At 33.6% G+C, this 22,204-nt stretch overlaps 1 protein-coding gene across 8 annotated transcripts in view; it reads left to right on the top strand.

The window, feature by feature from the left end:
* Window positions 1-22,204, top strand: part of FMRFaR (FMRFamide Receptor) — a 54,453-nt gene that overhangs the window by 19,233 nt on the left and 13,016 nt on the right. The window contains exon 3 of one of the 8 annotated variants that reach the window (XM_036370755.2): window positions 7,136-7,277. The exons of the other annotated variants lie outside the window; for them this stretch is intronic. The gene's annotated coding sequence lies outside the window, so the exon portion shown is untranslated. The remainder of the gene's footprint in view (window positions 1-7,135; window positions 7,278-22,204) is intronic. 8 annotated transcript variants of the gene reach the window in all.

Consider the following 22,204-nt stretch of genomic DNA (forward strand, 5'->3'; position numbering starts at 1 on the left):
ACGATTATAGTTACTTTGCAGCAACATGTTGCAAGTATAAAAACATACATATAAACGGAGAGGTATATTTACATGCAGAAGTAAATCATTTGTTGGAAATTTTTGTATGGTAGACCGGAGGACTATAGCATTTACATAGCTGCCATACAAACGAAACTTTCGGAATATAGTGCTTATATCGAACACTTTTTCATTTGACAACGGTACAATCTCCTTAGAAATTGTTCAGATTGAGTCACTATATCATATAGTTGCTAAACAAACCGACCGATCGAAGTTCTTTTAAGGAATGTTTTGTATTTTTGAAGGGTATTATAGCTTCGGTGCAACAGAAGTTAACGTTTTTATACTCTCGCAACCTGTTGCTACAGAGTATAATAGTTTTGTTCACCTAACAGTTGTTTGTATCACCTAAAACTAATCGAGTTAGATCTAGGGTTATATATATATAAATGATCAGGATGAAGAGACGAGTTGAAATCCGGGTGACTGTCTGTCCGTCCGTCTGTCCGTCCGTGCAAGCTCTAACTTGAGTAAAAATTGAGATATCTTTATGAAACTTGGTAGACATGTTTTTTGATACCGTGAGACGGTTGGTATTGCAGATGGGCGTAATCGGACCACTGCCACGCCCACAAAACGCCATTAATCAAAAACAAATAACTTGCCATAACTTAGCTCCGCAATAAGATACAAGACTGTTATTTGGTACACAGGATCACATTAGGGAGGGGCATCTGCAGTTAAAACTTTTTTTTAAAAAGTGGGCGTGGTCCCGCCTCTAATAGGTTTAATGTGCATATCTCCTAAACCGCTAATGCTATAATAACAAAATTCACTAGAAGCAAATGTTTTTAGCACTTCTATTGACGGTGTGAAAATAGTTGAAATCGGGTGGCAACTCCGCCCACTCCCAATATAACGGTACTGTTAAAAACTACTAAAAGCGCGATAAATCAAGCACTAAACACGCCAGAGACATTAAATTTTATCTCTGAGATGGTATAAATTGGCTTTATAGGAACCGCGTTCAAAATTAGTCAGTGGACGTGGCACAGCCCACTTTTAGATGAATACCCATATCTTGAGATCTGCTCAACCGATTTCAACCAAATTCGGTGCATAACGTTCTTTTGGGCGAAATCGGACTACAACCACGCTTACTTCCCATGTAACACCATTTTCAATTCCATCTGATTCTTTCACTTTCACTATGCAAATCAGGTAACAATGATTATATCGGGGTAAAACTTTGCGTGAATAATGCAATTAAAGTATGCCACCTTGCGGCCAAAAATTGTCTAAATCGAACCCAAACTGTTCAAACCCCTACGTACTAAATATGTGGACCCCAGTGCTAATAGTTGACCTTCTACCGAAAATATCAGTCAATCCACAAAGAAATCTCAAACGAGTATACCATTTGACTTTGCGAGAGTATAAAATGTTCGGTTAAATCCGAACTTAGTCCTTCCTTACTTGTTTTTTCTAATTTTGCCCCTATCCCTGGTCCCACCAGTCGCTTCGTCTCGTGTCGTTACCCTAAGCTTTCAGAATAACCTTTTCTGTATAAGCGCTATTTTACCATAACTATATATTTAGATAAATAAATATGTACGTATGTAGTACCATTGTTCAAACTGTTGGTGTAATTTGGCTCCAAACTTTTCTTGTCTCTAAACGCATTTCGTCTAGACAGTACGGGTATATGTTATAATTTCATTCATCAAATTTTAAATGTCATGCTGAATGGCATATTAAGCTCCTTTGTCAGTATCTGAATTCCCAAGGTGCCACAAAGGCAATTATCTTTTTTTCTGTTTAAATTGGACTATTGATCTCGGTGATATTGACTTATCAAACGCTTTCGAATCATAAGTTATATTTTTAAATAAATAAATGTAGGAAAAATGTACTCATTAATTTATTTTTCTTCTCTTTTTTAGTTTAGCACATTTTCATTTTTGTATTAATATACTCAGTTTAAGTATCTACACCATAATATTATAGTTTTGAGTATTTTTATTCAACTTTGCAGATGTTCGTTAATTTTTTTTCTAATATAGCATCAGTAATATGTTAAAAGAGTGTGTTGTGTACGTTCCCCATTTGTTGAGCAACCTTTGTGGTCGCTAAAGTTGACTTAAATGACATATTTGGTTAACTACCCTCACAAACCGACTCTATAGGACAAACTTCTTAAACGGTCCGTAACAAAATGTTTAATTTAAATCCAAAGAAACCAATGAAGAGTGATAAATTCGTTTTAAAATGATATTGACTTAATGATAACATCTGATTTTTCTTAAAGTTACAGCAACAGTAAAATTATATAATTAAATATTGAGGTTAAAATTTATATTCAAGCGAAATTCATTGGTCGCCCACAAAACGCCATTAACGCCAAATGAGATACAAGCACAACGAAAGGCATTAGCAAGGGGCGTCTGTGATTTGAAATATTTATAAAAAGTGAGTATGACCCCGACCTTTAATAGGTTTAATGTGCATACATATCTCTCAAAACCACCACCAAAGCCAGATCGACCAAGTTTGCTCAGAATTTTCTTTTGTTATCCCCTCCGACAGCCTAGTTCCCATGTAATAACTGTTATAAAGCCTACTTAAAGCGCGATAAATGCGTTAGAGATATTAAATTTTACAAGATGGCAAAAACCAGTTCTAAAGGAGCCACTAAAAAAACTAGACAATTACCGTGGCACCGCTCACCTTTAGGTAAAATCACATATCTCCGTATCTTCTTGACCAATTGCTACTAAATTTGGTGCACAACATAACGCCGACATTACTATCTTACAGTGTGCAAATAGACGAGAATGGAATTGAACATAAGTATATTCTATTCTAATATTATATAATAATATCTATAATATATAGAAATAGGCGAAAATTAATTACTTGTAATAATTTTGTACAAAATCTTGCAACGCCCTGTGATTTCGATTGTATGGGAGCTGCGGCCATATATACTTTTAGATAATTTTTTTTTTTGTGTTATAAGGGAAACTGGGCGTGGTTTTACTAATAATACTACAATACAAAAGTAAAATACACACTTTTAGAAATATTCGCATTGATTGGTGATTCTTAAAAATGTTGTGATAATAGAAAAATAAACCAAGAACAACATTTATATATTTTAATTAAAAAACGAAATCCTTTTCATATTGTCTCGTCAAGTAAATAAATATATAGTTATCTTTGTAGCGTTGAATTGTGGCTATATGTAAGTTAGTTTTCGGTGCGCAATAATAAAAGGATCAGAGCTGTAAAGAAATATGTCCATTAAATCTGAATTTTAAGCGACGCGTGAGAGTTTCCGTGTATGTTGTAATGGAAACTTTTTTATATCTTTAATCCTAGTCTGCCAACTTTTTTCAGAAAGCTCTCCAATTTGAACCAAGGAAAGTTTTATAACTTCAAAACCATGGAGTAAAATTTTATGCACCGATGGAGGAATTAAAATCAGGTATATTTGCCAACCAGCTACTTTGTGGGATCAAGAACATAGTCTCCAAAATGTTGCTGATTTTATCTTGTAACCCGAAGATATAGCTTGCAACAAAGTTGAGACTCTAATTAATATTAAATATAAACCTGTCACTTGGTACAGGGAATTGCATTGGGGCAGGGCATTTATGAATGCAATTTTGTTTTAAAAGTGGGCGTGACCGCGCCCTTTAATAATTTTAATGTACCTAAACTATTCAAGTTTGCACCGAATAAATATTTTTGACTCTTTGTTCGACAATGTGAAAATGAATGAAATCAGATGTTAACTCCGACCAGTCTCCATATACCAGTTAGGTTAAAAACTATTAAAAGTACAATAAATCAACAACTAAATGCGTGAGAGACATTAAATTTTACATCCAAATAGTTCGAGGGGGTTTTATAGGAGCCAATGTCAAAATTGGACGATAGAGGTAGCACACCCACATTTTGGTGAAATTACATATCTCCGGAACTACTCTACCAATTTCTATCAAATTTAACACATATAATTATTTTAACAATCGCATTTACATTGCGAAATTAGACGAAATTGGAATACAATCCTGCCTACTTCCCATATATTGTAGCACAATTTTAAATTCCATATGAATTATACAATTTCCAGTATACAAATCAAGCACCGAAGAATATATCTGCCTTACCACCCGTATAACTAACCACAGAATTTTCAAACATCCAGTTGATTTTACTCCATACATATATGTTGTTGATAATATGTGAGGTACATTAATGAAACTCAGGGAGTATTTGATTCTGTTAATAGTATGTTGTATTGCCACAAATAGATAAAATCGAGTCAAAACCCTTATCTCTCATATACCTAATATAAGATTTTCAAACTTCCGCTTGGCCGTATGCCAAACTTATATATCAGTCAATACGTAAGATATCTTAGCAAAATTAACTGAACGTATACTATTGGGTATACTATAGCTTAACATATAATATTGAATATACTATTCAATAATAATAATAATAACCCAGCGATTACCTTCCTCCCGCCCAACCGACGCGAGGGGCGCAATCCGCATACGTGCGGAAATAGCCGAGTCAGGAAAGGCAAGAGAGTTTTTTACGTGTTGAGATCTGAAACTGCTCAGCTACAAAAACAAAAATTTTTAACATCTAAGATTTATAGTTACGATATAATAAATTGTTACATTTTCATTTATTAAGAGAAAACCATAAAGTCTTTTTAATTTTGAATGAGAATTAAAATCATGACATATACGGCGGAATGGTTCATTTAGCTCGAAATTTGATCTACAGGATTTTAACCGTGAAGGTCTAAACTGCCTCGAAAAGCGAACCGGAATTTTAAATTTAATTTCAGACAGGAGAAAAGAACTGCAAACTGTTCCATTCAAGATTTTCACTAAGAATATTATGTCAAGCACTAGAAAGTGTAGGTAGATTTATAAGTTTTAAACGACTAGTGTGTGGAGGTAGACTTACCCTAGAATCCCATCGGAAATGCGCTAAGGCGAAAAGTAAAAATTGTTTTTGAACCGACTCTAACTTGTCAGAATGGATTTGGTAGCTAGGGTACCATACAACAGATCATATTCCAATATAGGTCTAACCAAAGTTGTATAAAGTGTTTTAGTAATATACGGATCTCTAAATTCTTTAGATCAACGTTTAACAAAACTGAGGACAGCTTTTGCTTTCAAGACCATGGTGTCAATATGAAGACTAAAATTAAGCTTAAGGTCCATATTAACTCTCAAATCAACATAGTTTAAAACTTGCTCTAGAATATGGTATTTTATTACATAAGAAGAGGGGTGCACAGATCTACGGGAAAAGCACATCATCTTACATTTATTGAGATTCAATGGCAAATCATTTCTATCACACCATGCAACCAAATTATTTAAGTCTGTTTGCAACAGACACCTTTCCTCAGTTGAAGTGTATGATTTAAAAAGCTTTACGTCGTCAGCGTATAATAAAATTTTTGAGAATTCTATTACTGAAGAGATATCGTTAATAAACAACAAGAACAGAATCGGGCCAAGATGACTACCTTGCGGAACACCTGAAGATACATTAATTGTATCTGAAAGAGTATCGTCAAATATCACTCGGTTGTTCTACTATAAAGATAAGAAGCTAGCCATTTAAAAAATCTTGGATGAAAGCCAAGCAGATCAAGTTTATGTATAAGAATCGAGAGATTTACGTTATCAAAAGCTTTGCTAAAGTCTGTGTATATAACATCCGTATGCTTATGTTCCCTAAAACCCAATAATACATGGTTTACAAATTCAAGCAAGTCTGTTAGAGTCGATTTCCCTTTACGAAATCCATGCTGAGTGAGGAAATTAACGGAGAAATCGAAAAGGTTATATAGTCCGTGATGATAGCTTCAAAATTTTTAGGTATAACTGATAGTTTTGCGATACCTCTATAGTTTCAATGTTGGATCTAAATTCACTTTTGTACAAAGGAATTATAAATGAGTGTTTCCATATTGATGGAATTATCCTGGTCAAAGGCAAGTAAATATATTTGGCACTTTTTTTTAGGAAGCATGATTTCCAAGAAGCATATCATGCCTGGGCGGTAACTAAAAGATGGTTTTAACTCATATAAATTAAGTAGGACGTCTTCTTTAGAAATAATTGGAGCGTTAATTAAAGTATTCGGACACAGCACGTGCTGATAGGAAAAAGTTTTTGAAGAATTATTACAGTAGTTTGACTTGAAAAATTCTGCAAACATGTTGGATATAAAATCATTGTCACTTGAAATAATAGATTTGTATTTCATCGCGGACGGAATTTGGAAATCCTGCGTTTGGAGTTGACGAAAGCATAAAACGATTGTGGATTACTTAAAACATTCTTTTCTACTTTATTTAAGTAATTATTATAACATTTTTTGTTTAGGTCAAAATATTGTAGACGCCATACAGAATATTTAGAATTAGTGAACCGGTTTTTTTTAAATGTTTAAAGCTGTTTCAAAAACCACGTACCTATACTTTTATTAACAATTACTATTGGAACATACTTTTCAAATAATTTCGTAATATTGTTATTAAAATGCAACACGCTCAATTCAATATTACCATTATAATTAGGCCATGTTATTGAGATATACAAGCATGTATAGTTTAATGCCAAAAATATGTGAATTTAGCTTAGGAAGTACCCCAACTTCCTAATACTATATCTATTGGTTTTCGTTGTCCTAACAAACTTTATGCCGAACATGTCGGTTACTGTGATATATATTATAAATGTCAAAATTAACTCAATCAGCCAATCCCTTTCTCTGTCCCCAACATAGCCTGTATAATAATTTCCGATTTTCCACCTGACAAAATGTGTGATACTTTAATAAAATTAAATGAATAACTTTTCATAAGAATTGTGTGTGAATATGAATGAAAAAGGTATAGACTTTGCTCCAAACCTTATATCCTTAAAATAATGAGTTAATTGTGCGCAAGTTACCAAGTATGTTTGCAAAAACAACACGTTGTGCTTTTAGGCAATTCAATCGATAATAATGAAATGTAGTTTCACTCAACCTTATTAAGGTAATGTATCGATAGATTTTATATTCATAACTACTTACACACTTTCAGGCGTTTGACCAAAATACGTTAAAGGCTAGGTGCATAACGTTCGAGTACCATAGCAACCGAAATTTCACCTAAATAGTGCGCGGTGCGGCAAAATGGGCGCCAACGAGATAAGACAAACAGTAACTTTTGCACGAACATTTCGGTTTGTATATGAGAACAAGATTAAATTTGTTATATGTGTTTATCATAAACCTACATACTATATATAAATAAATAGTGCTATTTATTACTTGTTAATGCTTTTATAAGCTTGCTGACACCTAAAACCTAGAGGCGCTGTTGCCATGAATGAAATTAACTCCGAACGCCTACACACGTAACAGTCTAGTTAATAAAAATCCACATTTTTATACTCTTATAGTTTTGTTCACCTAACGGTTGTTTGTATCACCTAAAACTAATCGAGATAAATATAAATATGAAGATATAATATATAAATTATCAGGATGTCGGGACGAGTTGAAATTCGGATGTCTGTCTATGTGGGAAAGCCGTAACTTGAGCAAAAATTGAGATATCGTCAGAAACTTGGCGCACGTGTTCCTTAGCAAAAATGTGCAGAAAAGTTTGTAGATGGGCGTAATCGGACCACTGTTAAAAACGCGATAAATAAATAAATAAAATTTGCCAGAAACAAGAAATTTCATACTCGAATTGGTCCGAGTGAGCTCTGTAGGAGACGATGGGCGTGGCACCCAAATTGAAGAAATTGTTATCGACCAAATTTGGTACCTTCTTTGTTCCGGTGCGAAATCGACAACAACTACGTCTACTCCTATATAGCACAATTGTAAATTACATCCGTTTTTTTCACTTTCGAATATGCAAATCCATACCATATAAATGTATCAGGATAAAACTTTGCGCCAATAGTGCGCTTTAAGAATGCCGCCTTATGACCAAAACTTGTCAAAATCGGACTACAACTGTTCAAGTCCCATATACCGAATATGCGGACCACTTACAGCGAACATTTTATCGAAAATACCGGTAAATCTGTAAGACGTATGTAAGAAATTCAAATTTCGAAAGAATATCTTCCAATAATAGTTTAACTTCTTGCTTGTGATTGTAAATAATGGATGGATAAAAATATACGAAAATCCCGTATATCATTTTACCTTGCAAGAGTATAAAATGTTCGCTTACACCCTTCATTACTTGTTGTAATTAAATATTTATGACCATATGATGCGAACGCTACAAATAAATAAAATGGAACGTTGTGAGCTCTCCAACTTGGAAATGGTGTCATGACTTCCGATTAGAATCGATAAATGTGTGTATTGATTAATAATACCCAATATGTATAAACAAAACAAAACACGATAATGCGCTTAGCAAGAGTATACCGAGTATGTCGCTTTCAAACTGTTCGCTACCAAGTTTATCAACCGTTTGTTCGGTTAAGTCATAGGATTGCGATAGGAAAGACATACGTAGATATACCTATCTGAAAACCACCGTATGATTGTAAAAACAAAATAATCAAAACACCTTCCTGTTGCTCATTTTAAAGTAAAATAATTAGAGATAAGTATGATTAACGGTTTTTAGAAATAAAAAACCATTTATTAAACATTTTTAGAAAACTTTCACTCCAAGCCCTTTTTTTTATGATCGAATCTTTTAACACTTAGCGCTTTTGAGGTCTCAAAATTCTAAAACGGTTTGGTCATATTTGTCATGCTAAGATAAAGTAAATACAGCAACAATCATGAAAGTTCTACGTTCAAGTGCAGCCGATCATTTTATAAGCCCGAAATTTGCAAGGATCAAAGGCGGAGATCTATTCGATGAAATTTTGAATTGGGTACAATCAATCAGAAACGCAGATATTACTTTATTTACTTCGTTTTGGAAGAGAAGTAAAAATTTTGTTCACCTACATAGTTTTAATAAAATATCAAACATATTGACCGATAATATAATCACTATCAACCCAATATAGTCCAACCATCTAGATGGGATTTTAAATCAGACAAGTATGTTGTGAGAAATTAAATTTCCAACTAGCGTGAATTAAAGAACTCAGTAGTTTCTTTGGTTTTTTGAAAAAGCTACCAATTTTTAATGAATGATTGCTCTACAACAAAAATGTACCTGAGGAGCCTGGATATTTGATTTAAGGTTAACACAGAATTTAAGATGCAAGATAGATCAAAAGGATGTTTACAACAGAAGGGGCAATATTTCAAACCTTCAAACATTTGCTGTGCGCATTTTACCAGAAGTAGGGTCTTTCAGAACTACACAGTTTCCTTACGAAGGTTAATCACAAACATAAATTTTTATACTTATGCAACATATTGACGCGGAGTATAAAAGTGTGCACGGCCCCGTCCCCTAGTAGGTTTAATGTTTACATTAAGGTGGGTCAAAAACGGATGTTTTTTTTTCGCTTGGTGCTCTGAAAAATTGCTCGATAGACGCCTATCAGAAAGTCTCTCCAAGTATGAGCTCGTAATTGTAACGGGAAGGTCCTCCGCCTTACAGTATTCTTTTTTTCCCTTATTATCAAATAGAAAATTTATATCTTGCTTCCAACTACCTGAAAATGTATTTCGTTTAATGGATTTTGTAGGAAATTGAATGCTCTTCAAACACGGTTTAATACAATTTTTCGCAAACTTAACGGTTTAACGGTTGAAGTTTGACTATTTAAGGCAAATTTTATTTTTTCTTTTCAATTTTATAACTCAAAAAAAAAAACATAATTTAAAATGAGAAAGCTCACAGTCTTGTACGAAATTTACTGCTCTAAAAAATGGTCTCTATTTTTTCTCATTTTATACTCTTGCAACACGTTGCTACAGAGTAGATAACCAATCGAGTGATATATGGGTTTATATATACATAAATGATCAGGTTGAAGAGACAAGTTGAAATCCGGGTGACTGTCTGCCCGTCCGTCCGTCTGTGCACTCTGTACCTGAGTAAAAATTTAGATATCTTGATGAAACTTAGTACTCATGTTTCTTGACACTATAAGAAAGTGTTGGTGTTGTAGATGGAAGTAATCGGACTACTGCCACGCCCACAAAACGCCAACAAATTCAAAAACCAATCAATTTCCATAACTATGCTCCACATTAAGATACAAAACTGTTATTTTGTATAACGAATCGCAAAGGGGGGATGTTATCTACGGTTTAGAAATCTGTTAAACAGTGTGTTTGGCCCCGCTTTCTAATAAGCTTAATGTACATATCTCCTAAACGACTATTACTATAAAAACCAAATTCACTTAGGGCAAATCCTTTTAACACCCCTTCCGACACTGTGACTCCCCATATAACGGTTTTGATTAACCCTGCTACTATGTTAGAAAGAAATTACATACATTTGTTATGTTCGGGTCATATTATGACTCCCTATATTTTTATAGAGAAAATTTAAAAGTAATAGTTCAAAAACTGTTGTTAAAGTTTCGAAAGTATAGTAATGCAGGTTGGTTGAAAAGTGAGTTGTGTTCACCAAGAAATAACACTACTAACTCCAATTTTTTTTTTTTTCAACTTGGTACATCTCTTGTGAGAACACATGCAAAGTTATAAGTCATTCTATTAATTAATTATTTGTTTACAAGCCATTTCATCGTGTCAGAGCACTTTTCATTTTCTTAATATGGAAAAAATTTAATATCGCGCAATAATTCGATTTTTTGCTTTGAAAGGTTTAAAAGCAAATAAAATTTATGAACAATCGTTAACGTGATCGTACTAGGCTTCCACGCGAAGAACGACCAAAAACCGCAACCACACTTGAGCAAGTTTACAATATTATTAGTGAAGTTAGACTAAGCGTGAAATTGCTAATGCCACAGGTATCTCAGACGAACGATTACTTCATATTTTACATGGAGAATATGAAAAGCCTGTTAGGAAGGTTAGTGCCGCACACGTTAACAATTCTACAGAAACTGGAACGAAAACAAATCGCTCAGCGGTATTTTTAGCTTTTAAGTAGGATAAAACCAATTTCTTATATCGTTTTATAACTATGGATGAGACTTGGATCTACCACCACGATCTTAAATTGAAACAAGAACGTTTACAGTGGACTAAAGCTGGGTTTTCAAAGCAGGTGAAGTCACAACGATTAGCAAAGAAGGTTATGGAATCGGTTTTTTGGGATGCAATGGGTACTTTGTTAATTGATTATCTGCAAAACAAACCTGGTTTGCAGCTCAAAAAATCAATTTTTATCAAGGCATCTGCTCACAAAGGTGTTTTAACAATGACAAAGTTCAACGAATTAAAGTGCGAATTGCTTGAGCATCCACCGTATTCACCAGATTTGGCTCCTAACACTACTACCTCTTCAGAAACCTGAAATAATTTGTTCGTGGAAAGGTTTTTCGTCGAATGACAGTCGTAGGCGGGTATTTAGTACGGGACTACTCCTCTTAATATTTTCATGAGCTAAAGCTTCTCGGAGTTGCACTAAAAGTAATCGCCTCTTTTGCAATTTTCTTGCCACTTTGGGTTTACTTCGGCCGATATAGATAAATAGTAAATTAGAGAACAGGGCAACTGGCCGCCTATTGGTTCTTCGTTTGCATGAATATGTACGAACCATTTGGTCCATTATGTCCACTCCCCTTATTTCGAGTTGTGGTGTTCAATTAGTTCCGTATTTTTTTTGATGATCTTGAAAACTATTGCTGCCAAAGTGAAAAGTGCCAAGCAATTAAACCACGCAATATATTTTTGGAACATATCTACATTACAACAGTTTATTTTTCGTGAAAAAAATTTACTTGAGTAAATTGGAAACTTACGCAATTGGTTTATTGTAGCATGAACCGTCAATAAACGTTTGTTCTTTTTCACTGTACCAACAGTAGTTATTTTTTGCTTTAACAGTTCTAATGCAAGTTTATTACCCGTACTCACATTTCTTCCACGATATGAGAACACTATGCCTAGAACAACCCTTCTTTGTTCCGTACAGCATTGTTTCCCACTTTGACCAAGTAAATTTGGAATTTTAAACAAAACGCGGTGTCAGAATCCGCTGCTATCCAAGATTTTATGCCATATTTCCCATGCGAAAGGACTTCTACCTCGGGAAGAACAAAGCTGTTCGTCAAGTGTAATTTTAGCATTTGGGACGTAAAGCAGTTGCAAGATTTGAGTCCATTGCTCATAAAATTTGGGAATAGGAGCAAGTTTATCTCCCCTTTGTTCTGATCTTCTTTGCCTATCATCAAATGCTAGTATATGAGAAATAAGTAGCTTGAAAACATTCGAAGACAGCATTTCATTGCAAATTATTGTAGTAAATTATATCCCTTTATCAGACGATCTTTATCAAAAAGTTCCGTGGCATTAGTTACAGTCATTGTACTCACGTTCTTCACGCTACTGGAAAATGATTGCTTTGTAGATAAATAACTTCGGTTCAAATTTAGCATCACCATCATCACTTGTTTCATCTTCAAGGTTACTGAAGAATGCACGTGTTTCATGCTGAATCGTTTGTGGTCACAATGAAGTTTAGAACAGAACTAAAAATATTTGGCGTCATTACTACTGAAAACAACCTTTGAACTTTTGAAAAATGACGGCATAATAATTACGAACGATATGTTGTAAAAAACACCTAGACTCGATTCTCACTTTCAATTTACAATATCTTACCTCATACTAAGATAACAACTTAAAAAAATAACTTATATATATAATATTGGTCAAGTAAAAAGTTCGGTTTTTATCTAAGAGATGGCGTTATTGGTCATAGAACTAGTGTTACCTATCGCATCATGTCATACTATCCGGCTTTGAAAAGCACGGAAGTGGTTTGGTAGGTTTCGTTCCGATAATTTCGACGTCAAAGATGCACCGCGCGTCGGGAAACCTGTCGTCGAAAATTGCGATAAAATCATGGAAATAGTGGAAACAGACCGTCACGTGAGCACTTATTTAATTGCTGAGGAACTAAAGATAAGCCAGAAAACCGTTTGGAACCATTTGCATAACCTTGGATTTAAAAAGAAGCTCGATGTTTGGGTGACACACGAACTAACGCAAAAAAACATGATGGACCGAATTTCCATCTGCAAATCGCTGCTGAAACGCAACAAAATCGACCCGTTTCTGAAGCGGATTGTGACTGGCGATGAAAAATGGGTCACTTACGACAAAATCGAGTGCAAACGGTCGTGGTCAAAGCTCGGGGAAGCGGCCTAGACGGTGGAGAAGACCGGATTGATGGCCAGGAAGGTTTTGCTGTGTTTTTGGATGCACCCACCTTATAGTCCGGAGCTGGCACTAAGTGATTACCATCTTTTCCTGTCCATGGCGAACGCGCTTAATGGTGAAAACATGGCCTCAAGAGTGAAAATTGACTCATCGAGTTTATTGCCAATAGGGACGTAGCCTTCTACGAGAAGGGTATAATGAAGTTGGCATCTTGTTGGCAACAAGTTTACGAACAAAACGGCGCATATTTGACTTAAATCGGACGAATGTGCACGAAGTTATCATCTTTTGAAAAACCAATAAAAAACCGGACGAACTTTTTACTTGACCTAAAATAAGTGTATATATATTATCAGTTTTGTAAAAAAATAATATGATCCCAATATGATATGTGTATACACCTATAATAAAAAATTATCAAAGCCAATTTCTATTTAAAATTCAATATACTTAAGCATTATACATATGCACTGAGTAATAAGAACTTTCAAATATTTATGCAAACCCATCTTTATGTGAAAACCCATATCTCGGGATCTACTTTACCGCTTTTAACCAAATTTGGTAACATTATCTTGACATGCCAATGTCAAAGAGTAAAAATGGGCGAGGATTGTGAAGGAATCAAATTACAACCACGCTAACTTCCCATATAAAACAAATTTAAATTTCATCTGATTTTTTTACTTTCCAGTATACCAATCAAGTACTAATGAATATATTGAATTAAAACTTTTCGAAAAGAGTGCCTTCTAGATATGCGATCTAGAAAAATTGTCAAAATCGGCCTAAAACTATCCCATATAAAGAAAGTGTGGACCACAGTGTTCATGGTTGACTTTTTACTAAAATTATGAGGTATGAGATATGTAATTGGAATTCGGAAAAAATCCAATATATATAGTTTCTTAATAAAATTGAATGAGCGTCTTTTTCTAATAACGGTGCATCTGTGTACCTTAAATAGATAAAATCGGATGGAAACTTGCCCTAGCCCCTATATAACTAATATTACGATTCTCAAACATCGGGTTGACTTTACTCCTTATATATTGTTGAGTAAGTACTTTGAGCTGATTTTTTATCGAAAATATTGGTCAATATGTAAGATATATATTTTAAATTCGGAAAAATTGCGTGAAAGCTTGCCCTAGCTTCAAATAACTAATATCAGAATTTTTAAACATGCGGTTAACTTTACTCATTATATATTGGTGATGGTACCTTAACGTTTTCAACGTATTAAATCAAAGCATGCCTTTATAAAAAATTTTAATAATAACCTGCCAAAAAAAGTGAGTCGATTACTCACACAGATAAAAAGTTTTTACGGTTTATATATTTGTAGCACGATTTGTGAGCTACCCTGTATGTTCCAATCTAACATGCTTGCAATTTATCGGTTATTCTGACGTTATGACAAGTTTAAAAATTCTACTTATGTATAAATAAATTAGTGCATATGTACAATAATATATATATGGGTGCGAGCTATTTGAAATGGCAATGTGCCTGTTTGTAAATGCATATATTTGGAAATGTGTGTGCTATTATATTGTTCTAGGTTGCTGTAATTTATTTAATTTTTGATTTTCTGTACATTGATCCAAATAATGTCGCAAACAAGTTTAATATTTGACAGCTCGATTTTCAGATTTCTATGTGCAATTGTCTAACGTATTCTCATTAGTATTTTGCAACCGTATGTTTTGACTGCGCCAATGCTGTGAGTTATGCAAATGTCAAAGTCAGCTGATTTTATTTCAGCCTTTTTAATGTAAGTGGACATGCCCTCCAAATGAAGATCTCATTGTTTTTATACTCTCGCAACCTGTTGCTACAGAGTATAATAGTTTCGTTCACCTAACGGTTGTTTGTATCACCTAAAACTAATAGAGTTAGATATAGGGTTATAAATATAATATATAAGTGATCAGGTTGAAGAGACGAGTTGAAATCCGGGTAACTGTCTGTCCGTCCGTCCATCTGTACAAGCTGTAACTTGAGTAAAAATTGAGATATCGTAGTGAACCGTGGTTCACATGCTTCTTTGCCAAAAAGTAAGGACCAGTTGGTAGATGGGCTTAATCGGACCACTGCCATGCCCACAAAATGCTATTAATCAAAAGCAAATAAATTGCCATAACTAAGCTCCACAATAACATACAAGACTGTTATTTGGTATGCAGGATCACATTAGGGAGGGGCATGTGCAGTTCAAATTTTTTTTAAAAGTGGGTGTTGTCCCGTTCCCTAATAGGTTTTACGTACATTTCTCCTAAATCGCTAAAGCTATATTTAACAAAATTCACTGAGAACAAATGATTTTAGCGCCTCTATCAACAGTCTGAAAATGGGAGAAAGCGGCTGACGACCCCGCCCACTTCCCATACATCGGTACTATTAAAAACCACTAAAAGCGCGATAAATCAAGCACTAAACACGCCAGAGACTTTAAATTGTATCTCTGGGATGGTATGATGTGTAATATATATGTATAATTGAAATTCATATAATAAAATAAATAAATGAAACTCTCGATAATAGTATCTTTTGTGTCAAAAATTGGTTGAATCGGATCAATAATTCTTTCAATATAAATATTTTGCCAACACCTTAACTTATAATATATATATATATAAATGTATAATAATATATATAGTAATATAAAAGTTTAGAAAGTAGTTTTATCAAATTTGCTTTAAAATTTTTAATAGTTTAGTAATTGCTTAGATAGTGTAAATATGTTAATTCACATAAAACCAGAAAAATTCACATATACAAAATATGCCTTACAAGTACTTAATTCTGATCGTTCAGTTTGTATGGTGGAAATTTGGTGTGGTTTAATACAAAATTAACTGTAAACTTAAACAGTATTGATTATTATTTGGTTTACAGAACTCTCATATTTTTCATAATGAGATTTTAAACAGTGAAATTCATATATTCAGATGTGATCGACTGAACAGAATCGGAGGAGGTGTTCTTTTTGTCGTTCAGTCTTCTATTTATTCTGAACAAGGACATCAATCCTGGTACCGGCTTATTTGAATTAAAATGTATTAGAGTTTGTATTAAAAGTTGCTTTATTTATTTAACTCTATTTTATTTACTTAATAATGCTATTTGTATAATTTTAATAAGTTAAGACCGTGTTTTATTTACGGTCCATATATGATACCCTCATGCTTCCTCAGAAATTGGGCCATTATGTATCTACTTGCCTTTGACAAGAATATTTAATTCTCCCTCTTACACAGAGTAAATTTCCTACATTATGGAAACAGTCATTTATATATAATCCCTTTGCATGAGCAGTTTTAGATCTCGAAGCTTAAACAACTCTCATGTCTTTCATGACTCGGCTACTTCCGCTCGTATGCGGATTGCGCATCTTGCATCGGTTGATGCGATTGGACCAATTTCTTCAAAGATTGCATCATTGCCTTAGACAAGAACCCATGCCAGATTTCTTGAAGAGAAAAAAAAAGTTTTCTATACAAGCACTTTATTAAGATCGTTCAGTTTGTTTAGCTGTCATACATAGTGGTGCTATATCGGCAGTTCCAACAAATGATTATTTTCTTGGGGAGAAAAGAATGTGTCAAAATTTCAAATCGATTGAGGGGCTAGTGAACATAGGTATATACCGACGGACAGACAGGCAGACTGACATGGCTAAATAAACTCAGGTCGTCATGCTAATATTATATATAGGGTCTCTGACGTTTCCTTCTAGGTATTAAAAACTTCGCAAATTTAATATAGATTGCTCAGAGTATAATAAGTATGAAGATCTAAGCGGTGCTTTGCAAATCATCAGTTGAAATATATTAATTTTATAGTACTTCAAAGTATATACATTATGAACATTGCAACATTTTATTTGAACATCACAAAATATAAAGGACAAAAAGCATAACTCATCAAAAAATATATATTAATATTGTAAATAGATAAATTAATTAATTTTCTAGTCTGTGCAATGCAGCAATAAAAAATCCCTCGGACAAAAAAGATGAAATAGCTGCAAAGTTTGGTTACTTTATTAATTAATAAAGAGTTGTTAAACAGTTTTTAGATAAAATTTACTGATTAACGTATATCAAAAGCGGTTTGTTCATAACACAATTTTTTCAAAGTAGGTGGAATACAAAAAAAATGCATTAAACGAAAGTGTGTTTTATGTTGGTTTTTCGCTTGCGAGAGTTTGGTAATTTATTTTAGTTGTTTCATATATAGTTGCTGCAATGAGGGTTCTCGTCTTCTAGTATATTTTGGTATAGGATTTTTGCATTTCGTGCAATCTTGAAAGACTTACAGAATTCGCCTAATTTTTCTACACAAAGTATACCGAATTTCGACAAAGTTGGGCGTGGCTCTGCCCTACAATTGGTTTAATGTACATATCTCCTAAGCCGCTAAAGCGATAACAACCACATTCACCTAAGACAAATATTTTTAGGACCCTATCGACAGTGTGGAAAGGGGTGAAATCGGTTATACCTCGTACTTATAAGCGTTATAGGAACCAGTACAAAAATTTGGACAGTAGGTGTGGCTCCGCAATCGCACTACAACCACGCCTGCTTCTCAATTTTAAATAAAAAATATCGGTCAATGTGTGCGATATATAATTGAATATCGGAGAGAATCCTTTCCTGATAACATTGCAAGTTGCAAGAGTATAAAATATTCGGTTACACCCTTCCTTACTTGTAATATACTACAGAAACTAGTCAGTTAATCGTATCATTCTCCAATTTTGATATAGAGTTTTTTTTTCTCGACGAAAATGTCGCCTCCTTATATGGCAACATTATGGATATGTTACATTATTGAGCTTAATAATATTGAGCGATTCATTATGATTAGTAGGAAAACTTGATTTAAAACTCTCACTCGTGAGTTGTAAAATGTTGTAACTTTTCTGGTTAAAAGGTAACATTCTAAGAAAAGGTATATTATTTCTCATAGACTCACTTAGTTTCATTACTACATTTCGCTTGCTAATATTATATTAATATCAGTCTACTTAACACTGATAATATGAGATGAGAGAATAAGTGACATTAACTCACTCAAAGGGGATAGATTTAATATATGGGGTATATGAGGAAAACATCAACCGTACATTGAGAATAGAGGAAAATCTTCACGGATGGTATTAGAGAACATGTTTTCACGCAATTTTGTGAAGTTTATTTACACAATGACAGGCGTATTGGCTCAAATACTGCTGGACTAGCGAAAATCATTATACATATGTAGTATATGGAAGCTGGGGTAATCCGTGAATCGATATCGCACATTTTAGGTAAACTATAGTATATAAAAACATTGGATGTATTAATTTTGCTAACATATGATCCTTATCGGTTTTTTATATAAGGTATAGGAAATATTTGGACTCTATTTTATCCAGTTTTGGTATCAAGACATATTCTCTGAATTTAATTAAGAGACCTCACAGATTGGCCAATATTACTATATCAGGTATATGGAAACTAGAGAAATTCTGAAAGAATTTTTTCAAACAAGTACACTCTTACATAGTGACTGATGATACAGTGCCACATATTCGTTTAATCGCAGCCCTAATTGAAATTTTGCTTCCTTCTTTCTCTTTTATCAATGACTTACTTAAAACAAATTCTAAATCATATTGCTTGCTAAGCTAACGGAAATCTGTATTTAGTTGAAAAATCTGTTTTCGTTGTGTTGTTATTTTTAATTCAATTCCGTTTAAAAATATGATTAAAAAGAAGTACACATTCGTTTAAATGCACCAACTTAATTTTTGAAATGCTCATATTTTATAAGTTTCCAATTTTATTTTACATCGAGTTCACTAAATTTTGCAGTTTCGTACGACCAAAATCTTCCAAAGCTTTTTTAATGCCCAACTTGAGCTCTAACGTAGCCTTATGAAGGTATCATTGGGTGTTTTATCCATAGATTTTTCACCGCCGGATTCAAATCCCAGCTTCCATATACTACATATAATGAATCGCATTAGTCCAGAATGTACAGAATTAAATTGAGATTTCCCATCTTTTGGTTGATATTTTCCTTATATACCCCATGTATTGAACTTAACTTTGATTGAATTTATATCACATAGTCCTCATACAAGTATAAGCTTATTAGGTTGATGCTAGTGTTAATATTTCGGACATGCAAAAAGTATTAATGAAACTAAATGAGTTTACTACTTATAATATACATAAGTTAATAAGAGACCAAATTTGATTGTAATCTTTTCACAATTTCGTCGAACAGGGAATTCTTTTGCAACAGTATTTTACTGCCTTTGAGCCACATAAATTGCGCAAGTATAAAATGTTTGGTTACACTCGAACTAAGCCTTTTTTCTGGTTGAGTATGATATCAGCTTTTGATATATCTTATATCTACATACGAGTATATATGCCGTTTTATTTTGAAATCTTGTTTAATATGCGAGTTAGCTAATTTGAAATAAGCAGACTTAGAATTGCATTAAATAAAAATTTTTTAGGTTAATAAATTATATTAACATTATTTTACCCATTTTTCGAAGCAATGTGTCAAGGAGATAGGCCATAAAAACTATATAACCAAATACACTTTGGTTAGTATTGGTACATATAGGTATATATGTAAATGGGCAAAGCCATAAAATGGAATTTTAATTTATGTTTATTTTGCATCATGTTTACTAAGTGCGATTTATAAAAATTTATTGAATAAATTATTCAACTAACCGGAACATTAAAGGTGAATGATGGTTACATTTGAGTGCCATAATTTGACCATAAATTGCCATAACTAAGCTCCGCAATAGAAAACAAGACTGTTATTTGGTACACAGGATCACATTAGGGAGGGGCATCTGCAGTTTAAAAAAGTGGTCCCGCCTCCTCATAGGTTTAATTTGCATATCTCCTAAACCGCTAAAGCTATAATAACAAAAATTACTGGAAGCAAATGTTTTTAGCCCCTGTATCGACGATGTGAAATGATTTCAATTCGGTATATAACATTCTTCTCATATTTCTATGTTATAGTGATTACAACCACGCCTATTTTCCATATAGAACCATTTTAAATTCCATCTGATTCGTTCACTTTCCACTATACAAATCAAGCAACAATGATTGTATCGGGGTAAAACTTTGCGTGAATAATGCATTTAAAATGTGCCACCTTGTGACTTAAAATTGTCTAAATCGAAACAAAACTGTTCCAGCCCCTAGGTATCCCAGTGCCTATAGTCAACTTTTTACCGAAAATAGCGGTCAATGTGAAGGATATATAATTGAAATTCATATAATAAAATAAATAAATGAAACCTTCGATAATAGTATGTTTTGTGTCAAAAATGGGTTGCATCGGATCAATACTTACTTCAATATATAAAATTTTGCCAACACCTGAAGTAATTTCCCGGCTTTGATCCTTGCAAGTTGCGATAGTATAAAATGTTCGGTTACGCCCGAACTTAGAACTTCCTTACTTGTTATTATCAGGATCGTATATTATGAATAATGGGTAGCGCAAGATCCATAGGTAATTAAATGATGGCAACAAGAAATTACGTTTTTTCAATAAAAGTCAAGTCGCATAGCTCTCGTCTTGCACAGATCAGATGTTAAAGTTTCTATCTATTTTCGAAAAAGATATGCAGTCGATAGAAGTCGTGGATGAGACATGTTCTCTAGGATCTCAGGACGCTCATTAAGACACTCATATATTTGCACACTCAATTCATTAGAAATCAATGGCCTAACATAAATAAAGGGTAGACGTGGACCTGTATCACTTTCCTTAACTTACTAACGTTGCATTATAATAGTCAATGTCGAATGATTTTCAAACCCTAACTTCTAATTCTAAACCGTTCGATTATATGTACGTCTAAATTTAGATCTTACTATATATTGATATAGGAAGAATGAAGTGCGTCAGCTACAAGCAACACTTTATAGCTTCCGTCAAAACATTGCAACATTGCGGATTTTTATAACGCTAACTGAGAACGCAACTACTGTGCCAATAACGTTTCAGCGAACCTATTTCCTTTGTCAAATTAAACGATAAATTTAAGCGCCTCTTACTATGCTTTATGTTTAATGATTTTTCCCTTACTAACGCATGGCCTACCAACGTATATATGTACATGTTGTCTTACTATTGGCTTTGACTACTATAACACTACTCAACAAATCTAAAGGAAAAATTTGCGACTGATGTGCTAAGAGGCCTGTGGTATTTGAGGTGTCCTGATTACGAATCTGAGTTCCAAAATGTTCCATCACGTACAGCAATTTTGGTCATTTTAGTAACTGGTGGTGGTTTGACCCCTACACCCCATGACTACAACACAAAACATATTATTTGCGGTTTTAGAAACCCAAAATTATCCAGAAACAGCCTCTAACATAACAATCGCAAATTGACTGTGAATAGTGTTTTAGCGGTCACTCTGCGGTATAATAATGTCCCCTTGGAACAAAATATCAAACTAAATATCAAACTTGTCTAAAATATAAGTCGGCGTAGGTACATTTAAATTTAATTTGAAACTATTGCTGCTAGGATTTTGCATCCATTATTTATAGTCACAGGCAAGAAGAGTCACTGTTATTATAAAGAGATTATTTCTGAATTTCATGTAAATTTCATATACATGCATTGACCGATAGATGCGTTATAAAATCAATCGAAAGCTTAAATCTATATATATAGGTATTAGGTACATGGGGACTAAGGGATTTTATTCAGTTTTAACAGAAGTGTATGTTTTCATACTAGACCTCATAGATTGACCGATATGTTCTTTAAAAAATTAGTCATATGCACTCGGATCCTCATATTT

This window comes from Bactrocera oleae, chromosome 6 (genome assembly GCF_042242935.1).
Source record: "Bactrocera oleae isolate idBacOlea1 chromosome 6, idBacOlea1, whole genome shotgun sequence".
NCBI lineage: Eukaryota > Metazoa > Arthropoda > Insecta > Diptera > Tephritidae > Bactrocera > Bactrocera oleae.